This window comes from Andrena cerasifolii, chromosome 7 (assembly GCF_050908995.1).
Source record: "Andrena cerasifolii isolate SP2316 chromosome 7, iyAndCera1_principal, whole genome shotgun sequence".
In the NCBI taxonomy this organism is placed as follows: domain Eukaryota; kingdom Metazoa; phylum Arthropoda; class Insecta; order Hymenoptera; family Andrenidae; genus Andrena; species Andrena cerasifolii.
In genome coordinates this window covers 2075030-2095067 of record NC_135124.1, presented here as the reverse complement: position 1 = coordinate 2095067, position 20038 = coordinate 2075030, and the positions used below count along the sequence as shown (strand labels likewise).

Here is a 20038-nt window from a genome sequence, read left to right as displayed (position 1 = left end):
AACCGTTTGTAGATTGCAGTAAGTTGTATACGTGCCTAAAATTTCATCAAAATCGGTTAACGTTGCTCCGAGCTACAAACGTTTAAAGATCGCAGAATAAGGTCGAGAATCGCGAAAATTCCCGAAATCAGCGATCCTCGACCTTATTCTGCGATCTTTAAACGTTTGTAGCTCGGAGCAACGTTAACCGATTTTGATGAAATTTTAGGCACGTATACAACTTACTGCAATCTACAAACGGTTTTTTTTTTTGAATTTTCATTACAAGCTCACAAAAAAAAGTTTAAAAATCGACCTTTAGTATTCTTTTCGCTTTTCCAACCAAATACATTTTTTTTCAAAACGACGAAACGCGTCAGTTAGCAAACTAATCCTTCTAGCTTCTGAAAAAAACTCAAGTTGTTTGGACCAATTCTAAAAAAGTTATGCGATTTTGAAAAGTGTCCGAATATTAATGCGAGCCACTGTATTTGCTGCCATACTGGAAAAAAGATGCTCTATACTCCCTGTCATTTAAGAAGGAACCCGTTTCGCGCATGTAGAATGAGCTCATTGGCTTCGAAAAAGCGTTGGTGGGGGTACAGCCAATAGTGGCTTCTCCCGGCACCAATGAGCGTTAACCTGCGCAGAACCGGTCTGAACTCGTCGGTCAGCAGGTTCCTTCTTAAATGACAGGGTGCTGAGACGAACTACAGAACAATCGAGAATCCGAAAAGTAGGAAAAGAAGTATGAAGGCAAAGGTAAAGAAAGCGGAGAAGAAGATTTTGATAGAATCAGATGAACAAGCAATGGTTGTTTAACTCATGTATATCAAATATTTAATAACGATCTGTATTTTCATTTATATTTTTTAGAAATGTTTATTTGTGTTCATATTTGTATTTAAATAAGTAAAAGGTAAAAGGCCACCTTTCGTATACCGCAAATTCAAATCTAAAATATGGGTCACTTGATCCAATGAATCGCTTAATGTTCAGTGCTAGCTCCTACGTAGACTAAGTTCCTCTTTCAGTTGTAACCTCTTCAGACTATTGTGTCAGGAAAATCCTATCACGTCGTTGTAACTGTTCTTTGTATTGGGCAATGCCCGTTTAATTTTCAATAATTATAATAATAATGTAAAGAAAGTACAGGGTACTTCCTTTTAAATTAGCCCGCGCATTCACGGCGCGTTGGCTGAGGAGGTTAGAAAGACTAAGGAGTAAACACCAGTGCAAGGATAAAGCTCCACGAATTAAAAGACAACAGGAAATAGAGATTGTAATAGGGGAATAATTGACATTTAATGTCGTTTCTCTTTTACAGAGAGAGAAACTCAGTTTTGTGATTATTCCGGCCCAATAATATTATAATAATAATAATAATAATAAGAATAATAATAATAATAATAATAATAATAATAATAATAATGATAATGATAATGATAATGATAATGATAATGATAATAATAATAATAATAATAATAATAATAATAATAATAATAATAATGAAACTGATGTGTTACAATTTAGCCCACATGGTGTTACTTTTTACCCCGGACTGGGGCATATTGTAACAAAGGTTCAGATTTGTTTAAGATGAAGCTAAATGTCTAAGTGTCCAAGATTTTGTCACGTTCTTACACTCAATGAGTTCACCACACATGCAAGTAGTAACTCATGCAAATTATCTCCTGATTGAGGAAAACACTTTCGAGAAAAAACTGTGGAAACTTTTTTTTGTTACAACCTGCCCTGGTCTCCCCTATGTAGGTACCTTCGAATTTTCTTTGTTCAATATACTGCAGCTTTTAGCAGAATGAGTTTTCGACTCCATTTTCATTAGCGTTCAGGATATGGATTACCAATTTTCGGAGCAAAGAAAATACTGTAAAAAAGTTGAAGTTTTCATTTGCAGAAATGAATTTTAGAAGCCCATATCCCTTTACTAAAAGATACCTGCATACGTCGTAAACTTATTGTTAGTTTTTATAAAACAGCAGCAGAATGACAGGGAAAGATAAATTTTCAAAAAATAACTCATCACCGATCATTCGTAACGTTTTAAATAAAATCAATGAAAACTTCTACCTACTGGTAATTGCATATTTCCTTAAGGTTTTATTTTCATTTCGAGCAGCATGTATGACTGTCAGAAAATTCACTGGCGCCCGTGATTATTTGCAATGGTTTCCATCCAATTAAAAAATTCCCTCAGTGCAGAATGAAACATTACCCGTAAACGTTTTTTTTTTTAATTTTTGCTTTTAATTTTATTATTCTTTGCTCGTCGAATGTTGCTCCACGGGCGCGTTGTACGACAGTCGCACTTGTTACTTTCCAGCGTAAGTTTTGATCGATACGCGCTATTAGAGTCAGTGTCCAGAAGTAACGTCCTACATAGGACATAATGAGCTTGACCAGAGAGAAGGTGAGTGCACCTACTTTCATCTACTTTTCAATTTCAAACGGGACACGTGGAATTCAAATTCCACGTTGCACGCGTCAATTTTGAAAACGTCAGTTCTAACATTATTATTAGTAACAAATTATATTGCGAATACTTTGATAAAATTCATTTAAATAGTTTACAAAATCTATGTAAGGGAACAAAGAGAAGCGAAGTTTAAATTCTTCGGTCAATATCTATTTCTAGACAACGTTCATTCATAATAACCTACATAACATAATTTATTTATTACTCTAACTTGTAATTAACAGTGAAGCTGTCACGGGCGTCAAATGGTATTATGCCCACGGTCACACAGTGGGACGAATCGCCAATTTAGGTGGAAAAAATTCAAGTCGTCAATATTTATAAGAATCGATATGTTGGCTAAAAAATATCTAATTAGAGCAAACCCAGCATATTATCTTTTTAATGTACACCGTTTTCGAAAATCGGTTCGTCCAAGTTCATATGTTTGGAGGCAAAAGTTAATCCTCAGGAAATTGCTTCGAAATTAGAGCTTTTTCGCATTAAGGCAAGTATAATATTTAAAAACCTTTTTATATTATAAAAATTTAATATATATTCTTAATTTAGCATATTTTGGTTACTTGGAATACCTCTATTAATGGTAGATATGGGGCATTGACTATGCAAAATTTACAAGGTCTTTTTTTTTAAAAAGTAATTACTAACCAATGCCACAAAATGCCACTGTAATTCCATTATAATTTGTAATGTTACTACGAATAGTTTCGATTTATGCTAATATGTGCTAATGGATTGAAAATATAATTACATCCTTAGCGCATTAGCATCCGGTTACGAAATCGATATACCACAATTTGAGAAATGTGTAACTGAAACCAGAATTATATATTCAAATTTGTATTCGTGGTATTTTATGCCTGTGACTGTACACAAAATACTGACACACAGCGTACATGTTATAAAGTCTTGTCTACTGCCAATAGGGATGTTATCAGAGGAGGCTCAAGAAGCCCGCAATAAAGACTGTAAGCGATACAGAGAATGCCACGCAAGAAAAATGTCAAGGGTTCTTACAAATAGGGACATATTAAACGCGTTACTACTTTCTTCAGATCCGCTTATTAATACTTTCAGGGAATTACCATATAAAAAGAAGGAAGCTATTCCAAAAGGTACATTGCATTTGCTGAAAGGACTAGAAATTTTAAACGATCCCTATTCTAATCAAAATGACGATAGTTTTAATAGACTTTCAGAAGACTCGGATTCTAGTGCCAGCTCATCGTGCGAGTTATAACCCTCTATCTTTAATTTATTATTTAAACTGTTATGTGAAAATTTATTAACATGCGTTTGAAACAATAACAATATGTATATATACTTCTGTATTCATCAAAAATATATTGCTCGTCTTTTTCAACCTGAAAAGTATAAAAATTGGCCATTACTTATTTTTTTCCACCTAGACTCGCGATCCGTCCCACTGTGGGTCACTTTGACTCATTCTATATGGACAGAGACATCATTTAACCTTGCAACCTGCGCTCGGGCGAACAGGTAAAATGGCAACAGCGCCTCACGGACGCATTCCACTGCAACCATGCACCGGCCCGGCGTTCGGGCTCCAAACTTCGCACATTTGCGAGCGACCGCTGAATAGCAGTGATGCCCGAGCTTCGAAAATTTTGGGACAATCTCTTTCAAATTAACGTTGCAAAGAGCTATTTGAAATTTCCCGGCCCGGGTTGAAGAATTTGGGGCCTTTTTCGTATAACTTTTGAACTATAAAAGATATCGAAATGCAATTTGCGTCGAAAAATGAGGAAAAATTATTCCCTCTTAATGATGGATAATATAAAATATTTTTAGCGGTCGCTGGCACCTCTCCGAACGCCGGGACGGTGCATGGTTGTAGTGGAATGCGTCCGTGAAGCGGTGTTGCCATACTACCTGTTCGCGCGAGCGCGGGTTGCAACATTAATTGATGACCCTGCACACTGGCAATGAGTGAAAATGAATTTCTGACAGGTCCGCACTACAAAGAAGCGGGTAAAGAAGTGAAGCTAAATAAAATCGTTTGGAATAGTCACTGTCATATATATAAACAGCAAAAATGGAGCGGTATGAAAAAAAAATACCAACAACACGCGGTATTCCCAAGCGGTCACCCATCCAAGTACTAACCGCGCCCAATGTCGCTTAACTTCAGTGATCGGACGAGAACTGGTGTTTTACAGACATAGAATGGTCGTTGGTGAAAATACAGTTTTATTTATCGAAGAGATTGGTACTGACGAGGTCATCATTTCGACGCGCGTTACGAAGAGTAGCGCGTTTCATTTTTTTCTTACGGACAACTACATGTAGAAAAAATAAAACGTGCTACTTTTCGTAACGCGCGTCGATTTAATCTTGGAACCCGCGCTCACGCGATCAGGTAAAATGGCAACAGCGCCTCACGGACGCATTCCACTGCAACCATGCACCGGCCCGGCGTTCGGGCTCCAAACTTCGCACATTCGCGAGCGACCGCTGAATAGCAGTGATGGCCGAGCTTCGAAAATTTTGGGACAGTCTCTTTCAAATTAACGTTGCAAAGAGCTGTTTGAAATTTCCCGGCCCGGGTTGAAGAATTGGGGGCCTTTTTCGTATAACTTTTGAACTATAAAAGATATCGAAATGCAATTTGCGTCGAAAAATGAGGAAAAATTATTCCCTCTTAATGATGGATAATATAAAATATTTTTAGCGGTCGCTGGCACCTCTCCGAACGCCGGGACGGTGCATGGTTGTAGTGGAATGCGTCCGTGAAGCGGTGTTGCCATACTACCTGTTCGCGCGAGCGCGGGTTGCAACATTAATTGATGACCCTGCACACTGGCAATGAGTGAAAATGAATTTCTGACAGGTCCGCACTACAAAGAAGCGGGTAAAGAAGTGAAGCTAAATAAAATCGTTTGGAATAGTCACTGTCATATATATAAACAGCAAAAATGGAGCGGTATGAAAAAAAAATACCAACAACACGCGGTATTCCCAAGCGGTCACCCATCCAAGTACTAACCGCGCCCAATGTCGCTTAACTTCAGTGATCGGACGAGAACTGGTGTTTTACAGACATAGAATGGTCGTTGGTGAAAATACAGTTTTATTTATCGAAGAGATTGGTACTGACGAGGTCATCATTTCGACGCGCGTTACGAAGAGTAGCGCGTTTCATTTTTTTCTTACGGACAACTACATGTAGAAAAAAAAAACGTGCTACTTTTCGTAACGCGCGTCCATTTAATCTTGGAACCCGCGCTCACGCGATCAGGTAAAATGGCAACAGCGCCTCACGGACGCATTCCAATGCAACCATGCTCCGGCCCGGCGTTCGGGCTCCAAACTTCGCACATTTGCGAGCGACCGCTGAATAGCAGTGATGCCCGAGCTTCGAAAATTTTGGGACAATCTCTTTCAAATTAACGTTGCAAAGAGCTATTTGAAATTTCCCGGCCCGGGTTGAAGAATTTGGGGCCTTTTTCGTATAACTTTTGAACTATAAAAGATATCGAAATGCAATTTGCGTCGAAAAATGAGGAAAAATTATTCCCTCTTAATGATGGATAATATAAAATATTTTTAGCGGTCGCTGGCACCTCTCCGAACGCCGGGACGGTGCATGGTTGTAGTGGAATGCGTCCGTGAAGCGGTGTTGCCATACTACCTGTTCGCGCGAGCGCGGGTTGCAACATTAATTGATGACCCTGCACACTGGCAATGAGTGAAAATGAATTTCTGACAGGTCCGCACTACAAAGAAGCGGGTAAAGAAGTGAAGCTAAATAAAATCGTTTGGAATAGTCACTGTCATATATATAAACAGCAAAAATGGAGCGGTATGAAAAAAAAATACCAACAACACGCGGTATTCCCAAGCGGTCACCCATCCAAGTACTAACCGCGCCCAATGTCGCTTAACTTCAGTGATCGGACGAGAACTGGTGTTTTACAGACATAGAATGGTCGTTGGTGAAAATACAGTTTTATTTATCGAAGAGATTGGTACTGACGAGGTCATCATTTCGACGCGCGTTACGAAGAGTAGCGCGTTTCATTTTTTTCTTACGGACAACTACATGTAGAAAAAAAAAACGTGCTACTTTTCGTAACGCGCGTCCATTTAATCTTGGAACCCGCGCTCACGCGATCAGGTAAAATGGCAACAGCGCCTCACGGACGCATTCCAATGCAACCATGCTCCGGCCCGGCGTTCGGGCTCCAAACTTCGCACATTTGCGAGCGACCGCTGAATAGCAGTGATGCCCGAGCTTCGAAAATTTTGGGACAATCTCTTTCAAATTAACGTTGCAAAGAGCTATTTGAAATTTCCCGGCCCGGGTTGAAGAATTTGGGGCCTTTTTCGTATAACTTTTGAACTATAAAAGATATCGAAATGCAATTTGCGTCGAAAAATGAGGAAAAATTATTCCCTCTTAATGATGGATAATATAAAATATTTTTAGCGGTCGCTGGCACCTCTCCGAACGCCGGGACGGTGCATGGTTGTAGTGGAATGCGTCCGTGAAGCGGTGTTGCCATACTACCTGTTCGCGCGAGCGCGGGTTGCAACATTAATTGATGACCCTGCACACTGGCAATGAGTGAAAATGAATTTCTGACAGGTCCGCACTACAAAGAAGCGGGTAAAGAAGTGAAGCTAAATAAAATCGTTTGGAATAGTCACTGTCATATATATAAACAGCAAAAATGGAGCGGTATGAAAAAAAAATACCAACAACACGCGGTATTCCCAAGCGGTCACCCATCCAAGTACTAACCGCGCCCAATGTCGCTTAACTTCAGTGATCGGACGAGAACTGGTGTTTTACAGACATAGAATGGTCGTTGGTGAAAATACAGTTTTATTTATCGAAGAGATTGGTACTGACGAGGTCATCATTTCGACGCGCGTTACGAAGAGTAGCGCGTTTCATTTTTTTCTTACGGACAACTACATGTAGAAAAAATAAAACGTGCTACTTTTCGTAACGCGCGTCGATTTAATCTTGGAACCCGCGCTCACGCGATCAGGTAAAATGGCAACAGCGCCTCACGGACGCATTCCACTGCAACCATGCACCGGCCCGGCGTTCGGGCTCCAAACTTCGCACATTCGCGAGCGACCGCTGAATAGCAGTGATGGCCGAGCTTCGAAAATTTTGGGACAGTCTCTTTCAAATTAACGTTGCAAAGAGCTGTTTGAAATTTCCCGGCCCGGGTTGAAGAATTGGGGGCCTTTTTCGTATAACTTTTGAACTATAAAAGATATCGAAATGCAATTTGCGTCGAAAAATGAGGAAAAATTATTCCCTCTTAATGATGGATAATATAAAATATTTTTAGCGGTCGCTGGCACCTCTCCGAACGCCGGGACGGTGCATGGTTGTAGTGGAATGCGTCCGTGAAGCGGTGTTGCCATACTACCTGTTCGCGCGAGCGCGGGTTGCAACATTAATTGATGACCCTGCACACTGGCAATGAGTGAAAATGAATTTCTGACAGGTCCGCACTACAAAGAAGCGGGTAAAGAAGTGAAGCTAAATAAAATCGTTTGGAATAGTCACTGTCATATATATAAACAGCAAAAATGGAGCGGTATGAAAAAAAAATACCAACAACACGCGGTATTCCCAAGCGGTCACCCATCCAAGTACTAACCGCGCCCAATGTCGCTTAACTTCAGTGATCGGACGAGAACTGGTGTTTTACAGACATAGAATGGTCGTTGGTGAAAATACAGTTTTATTTATCGAAGAGATTGGTACTGACGAGGTCATCATTTCGACGCGCGTTACGAAGAGTAGCGCGTTTCATTTTTTTCTTACGGACAACTACATGTAGAAAAAATAAAACGTGCTACTTTTCGTAACGCGCGTCGATTTAATCTTGGAACCCGCGCTCACGCGATCAGGTAAAATGGCAACAGCGCCTCACGGACGCATTCCACTGCAACCATGCACCGGCCCGGCGTTCGGGCTCCAAACTTCGCACATTCGCGAGCGACCGCTGAATAGCAGTGATGGCCGAGCTTCGAAAATTTTGGGACAGTCTCTTTCAAATTAACGTTGCAAAGAGCTGTTTGAAATTTCCCGGCCCGGGTTGAAGAATTGGGGGCCTTTTTCGTATAACTTTTGAACTATAAAAGATATCGAAATGCAATTTGCGTCGAAAAATGAGGAAAAATTATTCCCTCTTAATGATGGATAATATAAAATATTTTTAGCGGTCGCTGGCACCTCTCCGAACGCCGGGACGGTGCATGGTTGTAGTGGAATGCGTCCGTGAAGCGGTGTTGCCATACTACCTGTTCGCGCGAGCGCGGGTTGCAACATTAATTGATGACCCTGCACACTGGCAATGAGTGAAAATGAATTTCTGACAGGTCCGCACTACAAAGAAGCGGGTAAAGAAGTGAAGCTAAATAAAATCGTTTGGAATAGTCACTGTCATATATATAAACAGCAAAAATGGAGCGGTATGAAAAAAAAATACCAACAACACGCGGTATTCCCAAGCGGTCACCCATCCAAGTACTAACCGCGCCCAATGTCGCTTAACTTCAGTGATCGGACGAGAACTGGTGTTTTACAGACATAGAATGGTCGTTGGTGAAAATACAGTTTTATTTATCGAAGAGATTGGTACTGACGAGGTCATCATTTCGACGCGCGTTACGAAGAGTAGCGCGTTTCATTTTTTTCTTACGGACAACTACATGTAGAAAAAAAAAACGTGCTACTTTTCGTAACGCGCGTCCATTTAATCTTGGAACCCGCGCTCACGCGATCAGGTAAAATGGCAACAGCGCCTCACGGACGCATTCCAATGCAACCATGCTCCGGCCCGGCGTTCGGGCTCCAAACTTCGCACATTTGCGAGCGACCGCTGAATAGCAGTGATGCCCGAGCTTCGAAAATTTTGGGACAATCTCTTTCAAATTAACGTTGCAAAGAGCTATTTGAAATTTCCCGGCCCGGGTTGAAGAATTTGGGGCCTTTTTCGTATAACTTTTGAACTATAAAAGATATCGAAATGCAATTTGCGTCGAAAAATGAGGAAAAATTATTCCCTCTTAATGATGGATAATATAAAATATTTTTAGCGGTCGCTGGCACCTCTCCGAACGCCGGGACGGTGCATGGTTGTAGTGGAATGCGTCCGTGAAGCGGTGTTGCCATACTACCTGTTCGCGCGAGCGCGGGTTGCAACATTAATTGATGACCCTGCACACTGGCAATGAGTGAAAATGAATTTCTGACAGGTCCGCACTACAAAGAAGCGGGTAAAGAAGTGAAGCTAAATAAAATCGTTTGGAATAGTCACTGTCATATATATAAACAGCAAAAATGGAGCGGTATGAAAAAAAAATACCAACAACACGCGGTATTCCCAAGCGGTCACCCATCCAAGTACTAACCGCGCCCAATGTCGCTTAACTTCAGTGATCGGACGAGAACTGGTGTTTTACAGACATAGAATGGTCGTTGGTGAAAATACAGTTTTATTTATCGAAGAGATTGGTACTGACGAGGTCATCATTTCGACGCGCGTTACGAAGAGTAGCGCGTTTCATTTTTTTCTTACGGACAACTACATGTAGAAAAAAAAAACGTGCTACTTTTCGTAACGCGCGTCCATTTAATCTTGGAACCCGCGCTCACGCGATCAGGTAAAATGGCAACAGCGCCTCACCGACGCATTCCACTACAACCCGGCCCGGCGGAGACCTGCCAGCGACCGCTGGACAGCGGTGATGCCCGAGTTTCGAAAATTTTAGAATCATCTCTTTCAAATTAACGTAGCAAAGAGCTATTCAAAATTTCCCGGCCCGGGTTGAAGAATTTGGGGCCGTTTTCGTATAACTTTTGAAGTGTAAAAGATATTGGAATGTAATTTGCGCCGAATAATGAGGAAAATTTATTCCCTCTTAATGATGGACAATTTAAAATATTTTTTTTATCAATTTTTTAACCATAATTGTTGTGAAAAGCTTTTGCAAACTGTTTATTTGATACTGTATTTAATGCTCTTTTTTAAAATTCTTGGTGTTGATAAACAATAGGCTTCATTCATACTAACCTACTTCTACTTGCAACTTGCTGAACAGATCACGATTCAGTGAATGTTGGGAAATAGAAATTCAAACATGAACAGAAACAATTGCCCGCGGATAGGACCGGAAATTTTTAAAATCATTTTTCTCGAAAACGCATCCCCGCGCTGCAAAATTTTATTCCACATTTTCCAAACATTTTTGCACGTGGAAGGATCCCTTTTTCAGTTGTACCACTTCAGGGTACCATTCCAGGAGCGCGTTGCGAAACTACTCGCAGATATGTACGTACATAGGTGGATGTTTGACATTCTGGAATGAGTGCTTGAACTTTAGTACATACGTAGTAGGCTAGTGTAGATAGTAAATTACGCCTGGCCATTAGACATTTCACTCGTTCGAGTAGGCACGCTGACACCTGCAATTTACTCTACTCTTTGTGCGTCGACCCGATTGGTTACAAAAGGTTCATACGCAGTGTTCCATTAATTCCGTGATAAGCTATTCTCGAGTGATTTATTGCAAGCATAGACATCAATCTTTTTGTAAACTTATTGAGTAAAAGATTTTTTATTTTGTGCATAAACAAAATTCTTAATCTCCCATAATGAGGAAGGGGATGAGAAAGGGATGGGGGAGTAATACGAAATTTTATATAGAACTGTACTTATATGTTTTATTGAAGGTAGTTTTGACTTTTGATAACAATCGCGGGACTACGAATGAGCTACCCAGACAGCTATAGACATCTTAAAGTGATCTTAAAGACGTCTGAAACCAGACGTTCCAGACAGCGCCGGCGGAAGGTACGGGCGAATCGGGCAACCGCCCGGGGCGCCAATTCGCGAGGGCGCACAGTGGTTGCTGCACATGCTAGCTGGACAAAATTATTTTTTCGCGGTATTGGGTTTATATGGGGTTGAAATTGTTAGAAACAAACCTGATTCGTACCACAGTTTATTATTTCACTAAAAATATCAATAAAATAAAAATATGACTAATTCAATAAAGGAAAAAGAACAAAACGACAGTATTGTACTTTAACTATAATTATCAGTTGCAACATTATGTTTATTCCTGTAATTTCTGAGTTTTCTGTGGAGTTTTAAAAAAATTTCGAGCCACAGTTGACTCGCCTAACATAAAATGGCTATTAAAACAGTGTTTTGCTATAGGTTCCACGTCGTTCCACGCAACAAGGGTTGATTGTACGGAAAGTATAGACTTTCTAGTTTTTTTTAATCACACGATCGATCTGCAAAAATTTGCAAAACTATATTTTGTGAATTTTTTTCGAGTGCGACACTCGGCAGAAGAGATAGCTCTGTTGTTATATTTCAGACTCTATAATGTAATGTAATGTAATTAACAGAAATTAATAGTTATAAGGCACACTTATAGTTATAGTTAATCTATAATACGTATAGAGTCTGAAATATAACAACTCTGCTATCCCTCCTGCCGAGCGTCGTACTCGAAAACAATTCACAAAATATAGTTTTGCAAATTTCTGCAGATCGATCATGTGATTAAAAAAAAACTAGAAAGTCTCTACTTTCCGTACATTCAACCCTTGTAGCGTGGAACGACGTGGAAGATATAGTAAAATACTGTTTTAATAGCCATTTTATGTTAGGTGAGTCAACTGTGGCTCGAAATTATTTTTAAAATTCCATAGAAAACTTAGAAATTACAGGAATAATCATAATGTTATAACTGATAATTATAGTTAAAGCACAATATCTACTGTCGCTTTGTTCTTTTTCCTTTACTGAATTAGTCATATTTTTATTTTATTGATATTTTTGGTGAAATAATAAACTGTGATACAATTTGAACCCCATATAAACCCAATACCGCGAAAAAATAATTTTGTCCAGCTAGCATCTAAGTAGTATACTCGAACCACTGTGGGGCGCTTCAATTAAAAAATAGTTGCTTAATTTAGTTATTTTTCTGTTTTATTTTTTTTAGTATTTCTGGTATTATTCTAATAAAAAACGATGAATTACGAAAGCAACCATAACAACTTATATTATACGTCGTTTCAATGAAAGAATATTAGCTACAGTAAATTGTCGTTCTAAGCTCACCAGAGTTAGTTCGTTGTACGTATGATCATCATTCGCCGTCACGAAAAAGAAATGAATCCCGCGTCGATGAGACGGACGCCTCCGTCGTCCTTTGTTTTTTAAGAAACACGCTTTTGTATAATATGCAAAGTTACTCGTGGACTCTGAGAAATATTTTATCCTTTCATATATTTATACGTATTCGCAGTTTTAAGTTCTAAATATAAATGTCTATTGCAATTTCACTATAAGTTTTGTTTTGTAACATTAAAAGTTTCAAATCAAAGGATCATTGTCAGTTCTAATAACTTGCAGTACTTCCTAATAAAAGTTACGTGTGAATTTTTACTAGATAATATATACATCTCAGCAAATTCCCATAAAATATTGAAATTCGGGTAAAACATAAAAATCTTTTGACTTTCTTTAGTCATAGAATGTTGAGAAAAAACTCTCAGGAGCGTAGAATAGAAAGAGAAAACTAAATCAATCAAAAGAAAATGAATTGTCTGCAAGTCTAATGAGTTCATTTTTTAAAAAGAAATGTGAGCCAAATATGCAACATGAAGAGCGTAAAAATACCGAAGGAGAAGAATATCTTGAAATCGATACAATTACTTTTGAAGAGGAAGAACGTGATGATAATCACTAAAAATGTAAATACTGACGACAAATCTTCATCAGAATATGTATTTATTATGTATTATAATAAAACTAAATAAAACTATATAAAGTAAAACAGATGGTTTTTTTATTAAAAAATTAGGAAGAAGGCGCCAAAAAATGTGTTCGCCCGGTATCATCTTCAAGATATCTGGAAACGTCGTTTTCACGACTTATACATGTCTTGTGCACGTCTTATGTTACAAATCAAGACATCTTAAGGGGTTACCTACCCTTAGGAGGTAGAAAAAGAATCGATTCTTTGGGAAATTATTTCAGAAATTACATGCATATTTTTATGCGATGGTTTTTGTATTCACAGGAGGGGCACTTTAACAGGTTGCTATATTATGTTTTGGTATAAAAATATTTAGTTATTGCAAAATTACAATTGATTTCCTGGAAGCTGTTTTTAGACCGGTGACCAGGATTTCTTCAAAACCGCTTCACCAATCTTTCTGAAAGTTTCTACGTTTCTTCTAGACATTCAAAGCTAGTCTTTAATCGAAGCATTTGCTTTTCCAATGCATAGTTTTTATTTTATGGAGGGAAAAATAAGTGTTTTTTTCTACGAAAGTCGATCATTTCACTTTAAACATCTGCCATTTTGTCCCAGATTAATGTTTTATAAAACGGAACGATTAAAGACTAGATAAACTATTGTGCTAACTAAATCATCTTCGTTTTTTTATTTCAGATAACCCAGTTCCGAATAATGTTGGTCACCGCAAAACGTGTTTCTAAAAACAGCTTCCGGGAAATCAGTTGTAACTGCGCAATAACTAAATATTTTTATACCAACACATAATATAATAACCTGTTAAAGTGTCCCTCATCTGAATACAAAAACCATTACATAAAAATATGCATGTACTTTCTGAAATAAATTCCCAAAGAATTGATTCTTTTTCTACTCCTTGAGGGTAGGTAACCCCTTAAGGGGAGAAGCCCGCATAAACAGCTTATTTTCATATCAATTTTTAGGAATTTTTGCAAATATACCAATGCGCTAATCCCCTCGGAATTTTAAGGATACTTTATTTAACATTACAACAAGTAAAAAAAAATTGTAACAGTAAAATTATAATAAATACAAGAGAAATAGAGCAGTATCTGAAAACAGCGCCGATTGTAGCGCCTCTGGTAGCCAGTTACCGTAAACTGGGGGAACATTGGCAGTACGAGGTGACATTGGCAGGTATTTAACATGTATTAAAGAAGGATAAGGACAAAAATTGTATGCATTTTGACACTTGTAGTACATTGAAAATATTAATTTTTATATTATAAAGCAAAATGTTCCCAAAACATGCCAACGTTCCCCCAGTTTACGGTATGTGAAACAGACGAATAAATTTGTTTTCCAATTTATGTGCCAATTGCAAGAATATGAAGCACAACTGGAGTAAAAAAATTGCATATTTTAAAACTGGCGGAACTTCAAACAATTAGGTGTGGTTTTCGCCAAAACTTCGCGCTTTATTTTTTTAAAAACAGTGGTTAAAATTCATAATTTGGTTACACTTTGTGGTTCATATTCTGGGGAATATGTGTAATAATAATGTGCAAAATTTGAAGTTGATTACTTAGTCAAATGATTTTTTAGTTATCCCCGGTTTCAATTTTGAAAACGTGGTTTCGAGAAAAATGCGTTTTAGGTGCCTATGCTCGGCATTCGCAGGCGTGCTGACTCACCAGTCTATAGTATCAATACGGAGTCGTATTTCGGCCTATAACTTTGAGAATTTTTTTTGTCATGTTTTGGAAGCGATTTATGGAATTTTTGTTTCTATTTTTCGTTCGATTTATACGGTCTTCTCCCCCTAAGGGGACTAGGCAGTTGAAAAGTCGTTTTTTTATTGCATTTTCCGAAAGTAATATCTTTTCCGGATAAAATGCCGCTTGGTTTATAGTTAAATTCGGAAAATTATAGATTTGGCAGCTAAAAACGTCAAGCGGCAACCTACAGCGCCACCTTTGCCCAGAAACTTTAAACGCGTTTTTCTCGAATCTTTTCTTCTCTTGGACTTGAAAAAATTACAGGATGTGCAAAACACGTGACATTCCACGTGGAACCTCTGATATAGTCCATAAAAATTCGAGATTTTGATAAAAAAATTAAAAAGTCTGCGGTTTTTAGTAGCGCACAAACAAGAACGAATTTTTCTCGGAAAATCGTTTTTCAGCCACCAATCGCATAGTATTGATTTAATTTTTCTTTTTATAGGTTCTATTGGAAACTATGAACCCAACAAATAAAACCGCAGGAAAACGTTAAAGTGTTTACCAGTCTGCAACGCTATTTTTAATGCACATATATATTTCATTATTAATTATTTTTCAATCTGTATGGTAGCCATAAACATTGGGTAAAAGGATACATCTGGATTTGCTTTCACTTTTTTTACAAATAAATAAAGGACAGAGTCTCTTTCTCACGATAAGCGACTGCCTAAGTAGTCCCCTTAAGGGGAGGTTCTGGTCTAGAGCCCCAAAAAATAGGTGATATTTAGGAATTAATTAAAGGAAAACTACTATATATAATTTAATGGGACTTTTTGCATTGTATTAAGGATATCTTAAGCTACAGAAATATATTTTTTGTTTTATAATTAATCATTGCAGACAGCTTTGGGGAGTCGTTAAAGTCAAGGCGTCAAAAAATTGATCCAAATCGGTGGGACCTCTATCTCCAAAAGTTATTATCCGATTCGACTGAAACCTTGTTTATTTTGAAGATTATTCTTTTGGCTAGGGGGGAATTAAAAAGTTACAAAAATTACATTTTTTTTTAGAAAATAATGACACTTCAAGTTTGAAATCACTTTCCCCTGTATTTTTCGTCCTTTCATCGCCTTTGAAAATTATAAATTTTCAACTTTTTGTAATTTTATTAGCCCCCCCCCCTAGCCAAAAGAATAATCTTCAAAATAAAAAAAGTTTCAGTCAAATCGGATAATAACTTTTGAAGATACAGGTCCCACCGTTTAGAGAACACTGTTTCGAGAAAAACGCATTTGAAGTTTTACGTGAGCGCCGGAGTGGACGGTTGTTGCCCATGCATTTGCCGCTACTCAAATGCCTATAACTTGGGGAATTTTACGAATTTCAACAAATCCTTTTAAACACGTATTCCTAAAAGATTGAATATTCGAAAAATGAAATAAAAAAAAATCGACATTTAGACCAGAACCTCCCCTTAACCTTCAATCTGCGAACAGGGGTGCAAACACACCCCAAGCTAATAAAAACGTAAATAAAAATTTACCGAATGGAAACTTTCCCATTTATTCTTGTTGGAATGCTATCTGTGATATTTTTCGCAAAGAACTTGATAAAAATTTCAGTGAAATCGCTGAATTTGAAAGTAGTAGTAGGCTTTAAAGGTACCTGAGCGCATAACCGTGTACAGGAGTACATATGCACCCCGATATTCCCCATACAAAAATGAATTTTTGTAAGCAGCTGCGTTAGCATTTCCCTACAGTGTGTTTTGTATTTACATTCCTGTTGCCTAAAATATATGGTTTTTCCTCATTTTTTGTTCAACGTAATGTCATTATATCTAAAATGGTTTGGTGCAATTTCAGTTCGGTCTTTGCTTACGTTTCAAAGAAGTTGGCTTTTTATTGAATTAGTGACAAGTGTTTGGTAAATTATAGTGTTTCTTTATTGTAAAGATGATACTAATTAATACAATAACATATGTTCAGAGTGTATTTATTTATTTTCTTTCCACCAAACATTTGTCAAAAACCAGCTTGTAAAAATCATAGCAGCAATATTTGCGATAAATGCATGAACACCGAAATTGATGATGATGAAGAAATAATGCACACCGATTCTGACGATATATCTTAAAATTATTTTTCATTATTTAAATACAACTTTTACATTTTTGTATTTTAAATTAAATGTTATAATTCTTCTGCACTTATCTTCTTAAAAATTACTAAAATGTAACAAATACTTAAGCAGCCAAAGTTTTTTCTGTACATTTGGGACTGAAAATGCGTGGGGTGTAATTACACACGGTCAACGCGGAGTGAAGGTTAAGACGTCTGACAAAAGACATCTGAGAGATGTCTACGAGACATCTTAGACATATATTTGATATAAATCTGGACATTCGGATATTCAGACGTAAAACAAGCGTAAAATGGACATATTTAAGGTGTCGTGTGCTGTCTGATTAACTGCGATAATTTCGTCTTGTGTAACTTTTGCTGAATAGGTAGGTACGTTATTACAGAAAATGTCAGATGAAAGGTTTAAGTAAATGGTTAGTGGAAACTGTATTATGCAATTTGTAGTTGCTACCTAGAGTGGTCGCAAGAAATCGATGCCCGAATTTATTTGACGGAAAACTCTAAAAAATTGCCAATTGGTGTAAAAATTAGATTGTCAAAGTTTCAGCTCGATCGGATAACGCTAAGACCTGCCTCATCAGCCCTAAAGTATTAAAAAGCAGCTACTTTTCTAAAAAAAAATCGGGGTTTCTCCGCTAAAAAATTTGAACGGTTTATCCTAGGAACGTGTTTTTTTTTAGTTTTGTAGAGAATGTTCCTGGCCTCAATTTTCACTGCCACAACTCGTGATATTGGAAGATATTTGGCTTTTTCGAGGACCGGCGCTATTCCGGATCTGAAAAATCGACTCTCAAAAAAATGTGAAAATTCACTTAAGTTGATAATTCGTTTTTATTTTTTGTAATGTTTTTCTACTATTTTTTAGTTATTTAGCATCAAAGATTTCAAGTATACTTTTTAAAGAGCAGATTTTCAACCAGGTAGGTGAAAGGAAGGAGTGGGATAGAGGAGGGAGAAGAAAGAATATATGGATATAATAATCAATTATTTATTATAACCAACCATAATCAATTTAAAACATTGAACTTAATTATTACAAAAACAATTTTCAGAAATAGGAAGTAGTAACATCACAGCAGGTTTTGCGTCTAAATGAAATATTAATTATAATTAATAATAATATATAAATTAATATATATATATATATATATATATACAGGGTGTCCCACTAAGGAGTGGACAGCGCGATATCTCTTAAAGTATTGTCGATAAAAATATAAAAAAAATAGGGAATTGCATGGTTCGAGGGGGCCCATTTATTAGCGCGAACGAATTTTGTTATCGATTATTATTTTAAAAGATACGATGGTCAAGTTCGGTTTTTCAAATGGAACTATTTTTTTTGAAGACCTGAGTTGATAGTGCGTTCCAAGATAAATTCAATAAGCTTTAATATATACACTTTATTTCCACTGGTTTTTAAGATATTGCGCTTGCAAATTTACTGATTTTCACTGCAAGAAACCCCTCTGGAATGGCAAAAACCGGGGGCGGTCTTACTGGCGCTACGGGTGGCACTGCCTGTTGAAATGGATACTTACCTGCCAAAGGTCTACGCCAGAAATGGCAGGCCCAAAGGCTGGACAATTCTTTTCCGTCAGAAATGCTACTTAGGTAGGTACATCTGCGGTATCGAGAAGCGCATCGTTACTTATATTTCGCACTTGCTTCTACGCTCGGATGGCCGGTTCTTTTGGGAGGGATGCAAGTTGGATTGGTTCTGATACAACCTGCTCCCTATGGTTGAAATTTAGTCTAGCAACTTTCACTCCTCCTAACCTAACCAATCCAACTTGCATCCCTCCCGAAAGAACCGGCCATCCGAGCGTAGAAGCAAGTGCGAAATAAAAGTAACGATGCGCTTCTCGATACCGCAGATGTACCTACCTAAGTAGCATTTCTGACGGAAAAGAATTGTCCAGCCTTTGGGCCTGCCATTTCTGGCGTAGACATTTGGCAGGTAAGTATCCATTTCAACAGGCAGTGCCACCCGTGGCGTCAGTAAGACCGCCCCCGGTTTTTGCCATTCCAGAGGGGTTTCTTGCAGTGAAAATCAGTAAATTTGCAAGCGCAATATCTTAAAAACCAGTGGAAATAAAGTGTATACATTAAAGCTTATTGAATTTGTCTTGGAACGCACTATCAACTCAGGTCTTCAAAAAAAATAGTTCCATTTGAAAAACCGAACTTGACCATCGTATCTTTTAAAATAATAATCGAAAACAAAATTCGTTCGCGCTAATAAATGGGCCCCCTCGAACCATGCAATTCCCTATTTTTTTTTATATTTTTATCGACAATACTTTAAGAGATATCGCGCTGTCCACTCCTTAGTGGGATACCCTGTATATATATATATATATTAATTTATATATTATTATTAATTTATACACTACATTTGCGTCGGGGTGGCCTGCGATGCAAAGGAGTAGAATAATAAGACACGGACGCACACATGACACCACTATATTTGGTACATAGGGCAATATCGGTTATAAAGGCGCGACCCGCATGTCCGAACACAATGGCGTTCGGTTCAGGACAGTCTTCCTGTCGGCTTCCCGATCGTCCTATTGAAGGGAGCCAACCTTCTTCTATCTTCAGCTGCGAGCACCAGCAGGCTATGCACAGGCCTATACCCGGTGCTCGCAACACTGCCCCCCCCCCCCCCTCCGGAAGAGCGGACATCCCGGCGCAACATTGATTGCGAGCACCGGGTATAGGCCTGTGCATAGCCTGCTGGTGCTCGCAGCTGAAGATAGAAGAAGGTCGGCTCCCTTCAAGGGGACGATCGGGAGGTCGACATTCCTGAAGACAGTCCTGAACCGAACGCCATTGCGTTTGGACATGCGAGTCGCGCCTTTATAACCGATATTGCCCTATGTACAAAATATAGTGGTGTCGTGTGTGCGTCCGTG

General features: G+C 38.2%; 1 protein-coding gene and 7 non-coding genes across 10 annotated transcripts in view; all 8 read right to left on the bottom strand.

Moving 5' to 3' along the window:
* Positions 1-20038, bottom strand: part of LOC143371685 (putative ferric-chelate reductase 1) — a 53763-nt gene that overhangs the window by 17127 nt on the left and 16598 nt on the right. The window lies entirely within an intron of this gene.
* Positions 4555-4675, bottom strand: LOC143371852 (5S ribosomal RNA). The gene has a single exon (XR_013086136.1). It is a non-coding gene; the product is annotated as a 5S ribosomal RNA (ribosomal RNA).
* Positions 5435-5555, bottom strand: LOC143371848 (5S ribosomal RNA). The gene has a single exon (XR_013086132.1). It is a non-coding gene; the product is annotated as a 5S ribosomal RNA (ribosomal RNA).
* On the bottom strand, positions 6314-6434 carry LOC143371847 (5S ribosomal RNA). Its single transcript, XR_013086131.1, has one exon. It is a non-coding gene; the product is annotated as a 5S ribosomal RNA (ribosomal RNA).
* Positions 7193-7313, bottom strand: LOC143371865 (5S ribosomal RNA). The gene has a single exon (XR_013086149.1). It is a non-coding gene; the product is annotated as a 5S ribosomal RNA (ribosomal RNA).
* On the bottom strand, positions 8073-8193 carry LOC143371864 (5S ribosomal RNA). The gene has a single exon (XR_013086148.1). It is a non-coding gene; the product is annotated as a 5S ribosomal RNA (ribosomal RNA).
* LOC143371863 (5S ribosomal RNA) lies at positions 8953-9073 on the bottom strand. Its single transcript, XR_013086147.1, has one exon. It is a non-coding gene; the product is annotated as a 5S ribosomal RNA (ribosomal RNA).
* On the bottom strand, positions 9832-9952 carry LOC143371860 (5S ribosomal RNA). The gene has a single exon (XR_013086144.1). It is a non-coding gene; the product is annotated as a 5S ribosomal RNA (ribosomal RNA).